Source organism: Rattus norvegicus, chromosome 12 (assembly GCF_036323735.1).
Source record: "Rattus norvegicus strain BN/NHsdMcwi chromosome 12, GRCr8, whole genome shotgun sequence".
Taxonomy (NCBI): Eukaryota; Metazoa; Chordata; class Mammalia; order Rodentia; family Muridae; genus Rattus; species Rattus norvegicus.
Genome location: NC_086030.1, coordinates 7,630,957 through 7,640,726, shown reverse-complemented (window position 1 = coordinate 7,640,726; position 9,770 = coordinate 7,630,957).

Here is a 9,770-nt window from a genome sequence, read left to right as displayed (position 1 = left end):
TGGGGTGTGTGTCTATCCCTGGGAACATCTATCTGCAAGACCTGGGTAGGCGACTGTGTGTTGGCTTCCTCTGCGTATTTCTCTGCGGTGTCTGAGTATTTCTGTGTGTACATATGTCTGTCTCTGTGCATTCTGTGTATGTGTGTGCCTGCGTGTCCCTTCTTTTGGAGTGTTTTTGCATGTATACATCTTTGTGTCTTCCTTGTGTGTATCTGTCCTCTGTGTATATATCTGTCTGCCCATGTGTTTATATATTTGTCTATTTTTCTGTGTGTCTTTACGGGTGTCTCTGTCCATTTGTCTGTCAGTGGGCGTATGTATGTTTATCTGTGTTTGTGTATGTGTATGTCTAGCTGTGTGTTTCTTTCGATATATTGCATTGGCATTTGTGTTTCTCTGTAGCTCTGACCATGTGTATATGCGTGTAGATCTCAAACCCAGAACAAATGGCTGGCTGAGATACCCCTTAACATATCAGAGTGGGTGCTGACAGCCAGTCTCCCTCAGCATCCCTCCGTCTCTACGTGTTATAGGGCCCTCCTGGCTAGCACACCCTACCTTCTACCCTTAATGCTCCAGTCCAGATATTGAGCTGGTCTTCCCTTCCCCACAGCTCCTCTGGCCCCTAAACAATCCAGCCATTTTGGCTATGCCAGTCTCTTGGCCAGGCTACCCCTCTTGGGCAGTGGCTCCTCTCTCTCATCTCCCTTCCCTCATCTCACATAGCCCAACTCGGTCATGTTCACTCTGGACTTCAAGATGTCACCACATCTGCCTTGTTCTCTCTTATTTGTCTACAATATACCTTCTCCTCCACCATACCTAGACACAATCATGTCCTTTTCAAATTTCTTTTTTTATTCAAACTGTATACCTGTATATGTGACTATCTCCATATTTGTGTGTATATGTGTCTGTGTTTATGTGTCTATCTGTGTACTTCTCTGAGTGTGTTTGAGCTGTGTGTGTTGCTCTGTATCTCCCGTTTCTGTGTCAGCTGTGTTTCTATTTTTCTGCATCTGTTCACAAGTATTTCTGTCTCTGTTTCTGCGTGTGTGTGTGTGTGTGTGTGTGTTGGCATGTACCTGTGTATATGTCTATGTGTGTTTCCAGTGATTGTATCTCTGTGTGTGTATGTGTTTTAATTTGTCTGTCTGTCTGTGTCTGATCTGTCTGATCTGTCCATCTGAGACCTCCCCCACTGTGGCAGGTGGTATGGGATCCTGCCTTCCCACCCACTAGTAGTGGCGATCGGGCAGCCGTCTTGCTTCTTGCCTCCTCCCCACCTTCTCCTGCTGTGCCTCAGGCTCTTCCTTCCCTGGAGCAGAGGTTGGGTGTTAAGATTCTCTTTATCTCTGGTTTGGATCCTATCCACCTTTCCCCGGAGCATCTGGCACTTGCTGCACAGGGTTGAATAACCAGTTGGTAATGGCAAGGCTTCCTGCTGGCCCACAACCCACGCCTGTTTCAACAGTTAGGAGAGGTCACAGCTCAACCTAGGGAGGACCACAGCCAAGTCATGTCCTACAACAAGAGTCCTTAAAAAAAAATCCCCATTTTATAGGTGAGTTCAGAGTATTGAGGGAACGAGGGAGGGAAAAGGGGAAAGAGGGGGTTCTGATGCTTCTAAGGTTTTTACCTGTCCAGGACTGCATTAAGTTATTAACCCAACGATGGATAAATCCATTGGTGAGGTCAAAACTCTCATCATCTGTTTCACTTGGGGTAAGCCTTTACCACACGAGGAACATTTAAAATCAAAATTATTAACACATGATAATTCCACTATTAACTTTTACAAAACCCTACACCTTTGTTTTTTTATGTTTTTGGTTTGTTTTAAGAATTATTTATTTTATGTATATGAGTACATACCCTAGAAGAAGATAGGAACTCCACAGGAAGCCCAACAGAGTCAACTAACCTAGACCCTTGGGGCTCTCAGAGTCTGAACCACCAACCAAGTACATACACAGGCTGGACCCAGGCCTCCCCACACATATGTAACAGATGTGCAACTTAGACTTCATGTGGGCCCTGAACACCTGGACGAGGGATGGGGAGCTATCCCAAAAGGCGTCACCTCTACATGAGATACATTCTTCTAGCAGTCCTGCTTTGTCTGGCTTCAGGGGGAAAGGAAGCAACTAGCCTCATAGAGACTTGAACTGCCAGGGTGGAGAGATACCCAGGGGAGTCCCCACCCCCTCAGAGGAGAAGGGGAGAGGGGATGGGAGAACTGTGGGAAGGGGTGACCAGGAGGGGGCAGTGAGCAGGATGTAAAGTGAATAAGTAAAAAATTAAATTAAATTTTAAGAATATTTATATATTTATTTATTTATTTATTTAATGTATATGAGTACACTGTAGCTGTCTTCAGATACACAGAGGAAGGCATAGGATCCCATTCCAGATGGTTGTGAGCCACCATGTGGTTGCTGGGAATTGAACTCAGGACCTCTGGAAGAGCAGCCAGTGCTCTTAACTGATGAGCCATCTCTCCAGCCTGCACCTTGATTTTTTTTCTTTTTTTTTTTTTTTTATTATTAGCTTGAGTATTTCTTATATACATTTCGAGTGTTATTCCCTTTCCCAGTATCCGGGCAAACATCCCCCTCTCCCCTCCCCTTCCTTATGGGTGTTCCCCTCCCAACCCTCTCCCCATTGCCGCCCTCCCCCCACTAGTCTAGTTCACTGGGGGTTCAGTCTTAGCAGGACCCAGGGCTTCCCCTTCCACTGGTGCTCTTACTAGGCTATTCATTGCTACCTATGAGGTCAGAGTCCAGGGTCAGTCCATGTATAGTCTTTAGGTAGTGGCTTAGTCCCTGGAAGCTCTGGTTGCTTGACATTGTTGTACATATGGGGTCCCGAGCCCCTTCAAGCTCTTCCAGTTCTTTCTCTGATTCCTTCAACGGGGGTCCTATTCTCAGTTCAGTGGTTTGCTGCTGGCATTCGCCTCTGTATTTGCTGTATTCTGGCTGTGTCTCTCAGGAGCGATCTACATCCTGCTCCGGTCGGTCTGCACTTCTTTGCTTCATCCATCTTGTCTAATTGGGTGGCTGTATATGTATGGGCCACATGTGGGGCAGGCTCTGAATGGGTGTTCCTTCAGTCTCTGTTTTAATCTTTGCCTCTCTCTTCCCTGCCAAGGGTATTCTTGTTCCCCTTTTAAAGAAGGAGTGAAGCATTCACGTTTTGATCATCCGTCTTGAGTTTCATTTGTTCTAGGCATCTAGGGTAATTCAAGCATTTGGGCTAATAGCCACTTATCAATGAGTGCATACCATGTATGTCTTTCTGTGATTGGGTTAGCTCACTCAGGATGATGTTTTCCAGTTCCAACCATTTGCCTACGAATTTCATAAAGTCGTTGTTTTTGATAGCTGAGTAATATTCCATTGTGTAGATGTACCACATTTTCTGTATCCATTCCTCTGTTGAAGGGCATCTGGGTTCTTTCCAGCTTCTGGCTATTATAAATAAGGCTGCAATGAACATAGTGGAGCATGTGTCTTTTTTATATGTTGGGGCATCTTTTGGGTATATGCCCAAGAGAGGTATAGCTGGATCCTCAGGCAGTTCAATGTCCAATTTTCTGAGGATCCTCCAGACTGATTTCCAGAATGGTTGTACCAGTTTGCAATCCCACAAACAATGGAGGAGTGTTCCTCTTTCTCCACATCCTCGCCAGCATCTGTTGTCCCCTGAGTTTTTGATCTTAGCCATTCTCACTGGTGTGAGGTGAAATCTCACCAGGCTTGTTTTGATTTGCATTTCCCTTATGACTAAAGATGTTGAACATTTCTTTAGGTGTTTCTCAGCCATTCGGCATTCCTCAGCTGTGACTTCTTTGTTTAGCTCTGAGCCCCATTTTTTAATAGGGTTATTTGTTTCCCTGCGGTCTAACTTCTTGAGTTCTTTGTATATTTTGGATATAAGGCCTCTATCTGTTGTAGGATTGGTAAAGATCTTTTCCCAATCTGTTGGTTGCCGTTTTGTCCTAACCACAGTGTCCTTTGCCTTACAGAAGCTTTGCAGTTTTATGAGATCCCATTTGTCGATTCTTGATCTTAGAGCGTAAGCCATTGATGTTTTGTTCAGGAAATTTTTTCCAATGCCCATGTGTTCCAGATGCTTCCCTAGTTTTTCTTCTATTAGTTTGAGTGTGTCTGGTTTGATGTGGAGGTCCTTGATCCAACTGGACTTAAGCTTTGTACAGGGTGATAAGCATGGATCAATCTGCATTCTTCTACATGTTGACCTCCAGTTGAACCAGCACCATTTGCTGAAAATGCTATCTTTTTTCCATTGGATGGTTTTGGCTCCTTTGTCAAAAATCAAGTGACCATAGGTGTGTGGGTTCATTTCTGGGTCTTCAATTCTATTCCATTGGTCTATCTGTCTGTCTCTGTACCAATACCATGCAGTTTTTATCACTATTGCTCTGTAATACTGCTTGAGTTCAGGGATAGTGATTCCCCCTGAAGTCCTTTTATTGTTGAGGATAGTTTTAGCTATCCTGGGTTTTTTGTTATTCCAGATGAATTTGCAAATTGTTCTGTCTAACTCTTTGAAGAATTGGATTGGTATTTTGATGGGGATTGCATTGAATCTGTAGATTGCTTTTGGTAAAATGGCCATTTTTACTATATTAATCCTGCCAATCCATGAGCATGGGAGATCTTTCCATCTTCTGAGGTCTTCTTCAATTTCCTTCTTCAGTGTCTTGAAGTTCTTATTGTACAGATCTTTTACTTGCTTTGTTAAAGTCACACCGAGGTACTTTATATTATTTGGGTCTATTATGAAGGGTGTCGTTTCCCTAATTTCTTTCTTGGCTTGTTTCTCTTTTGTATAGAGGAAGGCAACTGATTTATTTGAGTTAATTTTATACCCAGCCACTTTGCTGAAGTTGTTTATCAGCTTTACTAGTTCTCTGGTGGAACTTTTGGGATCACTTAAATATACTATCATATCATCTGCAAATAGTGATATTTTGACTTCTTCTTTTCCGATCTGTATCCCCTTGACCTCCTTTTGTTGTCTGATTGCTCTGGCTAGAACTTCAAGAACTATATTGAATAAGTAGGGAGAGAGTGGGCAGCCTTGTCTAGTCCCTGATTTTAGTGGGATTGCTTCAAGTTTCTCTCCATTTAGTTTAATGTTAGCAACTGGTTTGCTGTATATGGCTTTTACTATGTTCAGGTATGGGCCTTGAATTCCTATTCTTTCCAGGACTTTTATCATGAAGGGGTGTTGAATTTTGTCAAATGCTTTCTCAGCGTCTAATGAAATGATCATGTGGTTTTGTTCTTTCAGTTTGTTTATATAATGGATCACGTTGATGGTTTTCCGTATATTAAACCATCCCTGCATGCCTGGGATGAAGCCTACTTGATCATGGTGGATGATTGTTTTGATGTGCTCTTGGATTCGGTTTGCCAGAATTTTGTTGAGTATTTTTGCGTCGATATTCATAAGGGAAATTGGTCTGAAGTTCTCTTTCTTTGTTGTGTCTTTGTGTGGTTTAGGTATAAGAGTAATTGTGGCTTCGTAGAAGGTATTCCGTAGTGATCCATCTGTTTCAATTTTGTGGAATAGTTTGGATAATATTGGTATGAGGTCTTCTATGAAGGTTTGATAGAATTCTGCACTAAACCCGTCTGGACCTGGGCTCTTTTTGGTTGGGAGACCTTTAATGACTGCTTCTATTTCCTTAGGAGTTATGGGGTTGTTTAACTGGTTTATCTGTTCCTGATTTAACTTCGGTACCTGGTATCTGTCTAGGAAATTGTCCATTTCCTGAAGATTTTCAAGTTTTGTTGAATATAGGTTTTTATAGTAAGATCTGATGATTTTTTGAATTTCCTCTGAATCTGTTGTTATGTCTCCCTTTTCATTTCTGATTTTGTTAATTTGGACGCACTCTCTGTGTCCTCTCGTTAGTCTGGCTAAGGGTTTATCTATCTTGTTGATTTTCTCAAAGAACGAACTTTTGGTTCTGTTGATTCTTTCTATGGTCCTTTTTGTTTCTACTTGGTTGATTTCAGCTCTGAGTTTGATTATTTCCTGCCTTCTACTCCTCATGGGTATATTTGCTTCTTTTTGTTCTAGAGCTTTTAGGTGTGCTGTCAAGCTGCTGACATATGCTCTTTCCTGTTTCTTTCTGCAGGCACTCAGCGCTATGAGTTTTCCTCTTAGCACAGCTTTCATTGTGTCCCATAAGTTTGGGTACGTTGTACCTTCATTTTCATTAAATTCTAAAAAGTTTTTAATTTCTTTCTTTATTTCTTCCTTGACCAGGTTATCATTAAGTAGAGCATTGTTCAATTTCCAAGTATATGTGGGCATTCTTCCTTGATTGTTATTGAAGACCAGTTTTAGGCCGTGGTGGTCCGATAGCACGCATGGGATTATTTCTATCTTTCTGTACCTGTTGAGGCCCGTTTTTTGACCAATTATATGGTCAATTTTGGAGAAAGTACCATGAGGAGCTGAGAAGAAGGTATATCCTTTTGCTTTAGGATAGAATGTTCTATAAATATCCGTTAAGTCCATTTGGCTCATGACTTCTCTTAGTCTGTCTACATCTCTGTTTAATTTCTGTTTCCATGATCTGTCCATTGATGAGAGTGGGGTGTTGAAATCTCCCACTATTATTGTGTGAGGTGCAATGTGTGTTTTGAGCTTTAGTAAGGTTTCTTTTACATATGTAGGTGCCCTTGTATTTGGGGCATAGATATTTAGGATTGAGAGTTCATCTTGGTGGATTTTTTCCTTTGATGAATATGAAGTGTCCTTCCTTATCTTTTTTGATGACTTTTAGTTGAAAATTGATTTTATTTGATATTAGAATGGCTACTCCAGCTTGCTTCTTCTGACCATTTGCTTGGAAAATTGTTTTCCAGCCTTTCACTCTGAGGTAATGTCTGTCTTTGTCTCTGAGGTGTGTTTCCTGTAGGCAGCAGAATGCAGGGTCCTCGTTGCGTATCCAGTTTGTTAATCTATGTCTTTTTATTGGGAAGTTGAGGCCATTGATGTTGAGAGATATTAAGGAATAGTGATTATTGCTTCCCGTTATATTCATATTTGGATGTGAGGCTATGTTTGTGTGCTTTCATTCTCTTTGTTTTGTTGCCAAGACGATTAGTTTCTTGCTTCTTCTAGGGTATAGCTTGCCTCCTTATGTTGGGCTTTACCATTTATTATCCTTTGTAGTGCTGGATTTGTAGAAAGATATTGTGTAAATTTGGTTTTGTCATGGAATATCTTGTTTTCTCCATCTATGTTAATTGAGAGTTTTGCAGGATACAGTAACCTGGGCTGGCATTTGTGTTCTCTTAGGGTCTGTATGACATCAGTCCAGGATCTTCTGGCCTTCATAGTTTCTGGCGATAAGTCTGGTGTGATTCTGATAGGTCGGCCTTTATATGTTACTTGACCTTTTTCCCTTACTGCTTTTAATATTCTTTCTTTATTTTGTGCATTTGGTGTTTTGACTATTATGTGACAGGAGGTGTTTCTTTTCTGGTCCAATCTATTTGGAGTTCTGTAGGCTTCTTGTATGCCTATGGGTATCTCTTTTTTTAGGTTAGGGAAGTTTTCTTCTATGATTTTGTTGAAGATATTTACTGGTCCTTTGAGCTGGGAGTCTTCACTCTCTTCTATACCTATTATCCTTAGGTTTGATCTTCTCATTGAGTCCTGGATTTCCTGTATGTTTTGGACCAGTAGCTTTTTCTGCTTTACATTATCTTTGACAGTTGAGTCAATGATTTCTATGGAATCTTCTGCTCCTGAGATTCTCTCTTCCATCTCTTGTATTCTGTTGGTGAGGCTTGTATCTACAGCTCCTTGTCTCTTCTTTTGATTTTCTATATCCAGGGTTGTTTCCATGTGTTCTTTCTTGATTGCTTCTATTTCCATTTTTAGTTCCTTCAACTGTTTGATTGTGTTTTCCTGGAATTCTTTCAGGGATTTTTGCGATTCTTTCAGGGATTTTTGAGATTCCTCTCTGTAGGCTTCTACTTGTTTATTAATGTTTTCCTGTGTTTCCCTAAGGGAGTTCTTCATGTCTTTCTTGAAGTCCTCCAGCATCATGATCAAATATGATTTTGATACTAGATCTTGCTTTTCTGGTGTGTTTGGATATTCCATGTTTGTTTTGGTGGGAGAATTGGGCTCCGATGATGCCATGTAGTCTTGGTTTCTGTTGCTTGGGTTCCTGCGCTTGCCTCTCGCCATCAGATTATCTCTTTGTTACTTTGTTCTGCTATTTCTGACAGTGGCTAGACTGTCCTATAAGCCTGTGTGTCAGGAGTGCTGTAGACCTGTTTTCCTGTTTTCTTTCAGCCAGTTATGGGGACAGAGTGTTCTGCTTTCGTGCGTGTAGTTTTTCCTCTCTACAGGTCTTCAGCTGTTCCTGTGGGCCTGTGTCTTGAGTTCACCAGGCAGCTTTCTTGCAGCAGAAAGGTTGGTCTTACCTGTGGTCCCGAGGCTCAAGTTCGCTCGTGGGGTGCTGCCCACGGGCTCTCTGCAGTGGCAGCAACCAGGAAGACCTGTGCCGCCCCTTCCGGGAGCTTCAGTGCACCAGGGTTCCAGATGGCCTTTGGTGTTTTCCTCTGGCGTCCGAGATGTGTATACAGAGTGCAGTCTCTTTTGGTTTCCCAGGCGTGTCTGCCTCTCTGAGGGTTTAGCTCTCCCTCCCATGGGATTTGGGTGCAGAGAACTGTTTATCCGGTCTGTTTCCTTCAGGTTCCGGCGGTGTCTCAGGCAGGGGTCCTGCCGCTCCTAGGCCCTCCCCCACGGGAGCCCAGAGGCCTTATACAGTTTCCTCTTGGGCCAGGGATGTGGGCAGGGGTGGGCAGTGTTGGTGGTCTCTTCCGCTCTGCAGCCTTAGGAGTGCCCACCTGACCAGGCGATGAGGTCTCTTTCTGCCATAGTCTTTCTATTCACAGATCCATTGTATTCTGAGTCCGATCAGAATGAGTATGTTCTCAACTCAAGTAGTCTGTAGTCCAACTCCCCAACAAGAGTCAGCGGTGAAAGGGAAGTCCAAGGATCTAGTAGTTGCTCAGTCCCTCAAGACTAGTTGTCTCAGCTGGTCTTCTATACAAGCAGATTCCAACAGACGTGCTCACAAGTAAATGCAAGCAGGCAAAGAGTCGCACCTTGATTTTTTACCTTAGTATTTTTAGGAACTCGTGTGTGTGTGTGTGTGTGTGTGTGTGTGTGTGTGTGTGTGTGTGTTTGTGTGTGTGTGTGTATTTATATACAAATGTATGGCTGTACATGTGCATATATGTGTATGTGTGTATATATATATGTGCATGTGTTTGTGTGTATTTGCATGTGTGAATTTATGTGTGTTTGTGTGTTTATATGTATGTGTGTGTGTATGTGTGTGTGTATGTGTGTGTGTATTTAAATACAAATGTATGGCTGTGCATGTGCATATGTGTTTGTGTGTATATATGTGCATGTGTTTGTGTGTATTTGCATGTGTGAATTTATGTGTGTTTGTGTGTTTATGTGTGTGTGTGTGTGCGTGTGTGTGTGTGTGTGTGTGTGTGTGTGTGCATGCTCACGGTTAACATTTGGTGTCTTCCTCTATTGCTTGCAACTTTAATTTTTACAGTTGCTCATTAAACCTGGAGCCCAGTGCTTTGACTTGGCTGATTGACCCACTTGCAGAGCTGGGACTAGAGATGAGCAGTACTATGGAATCCAAACCTGGGTATTCCTGCTTGCACAAGTACTTTAATGATGAG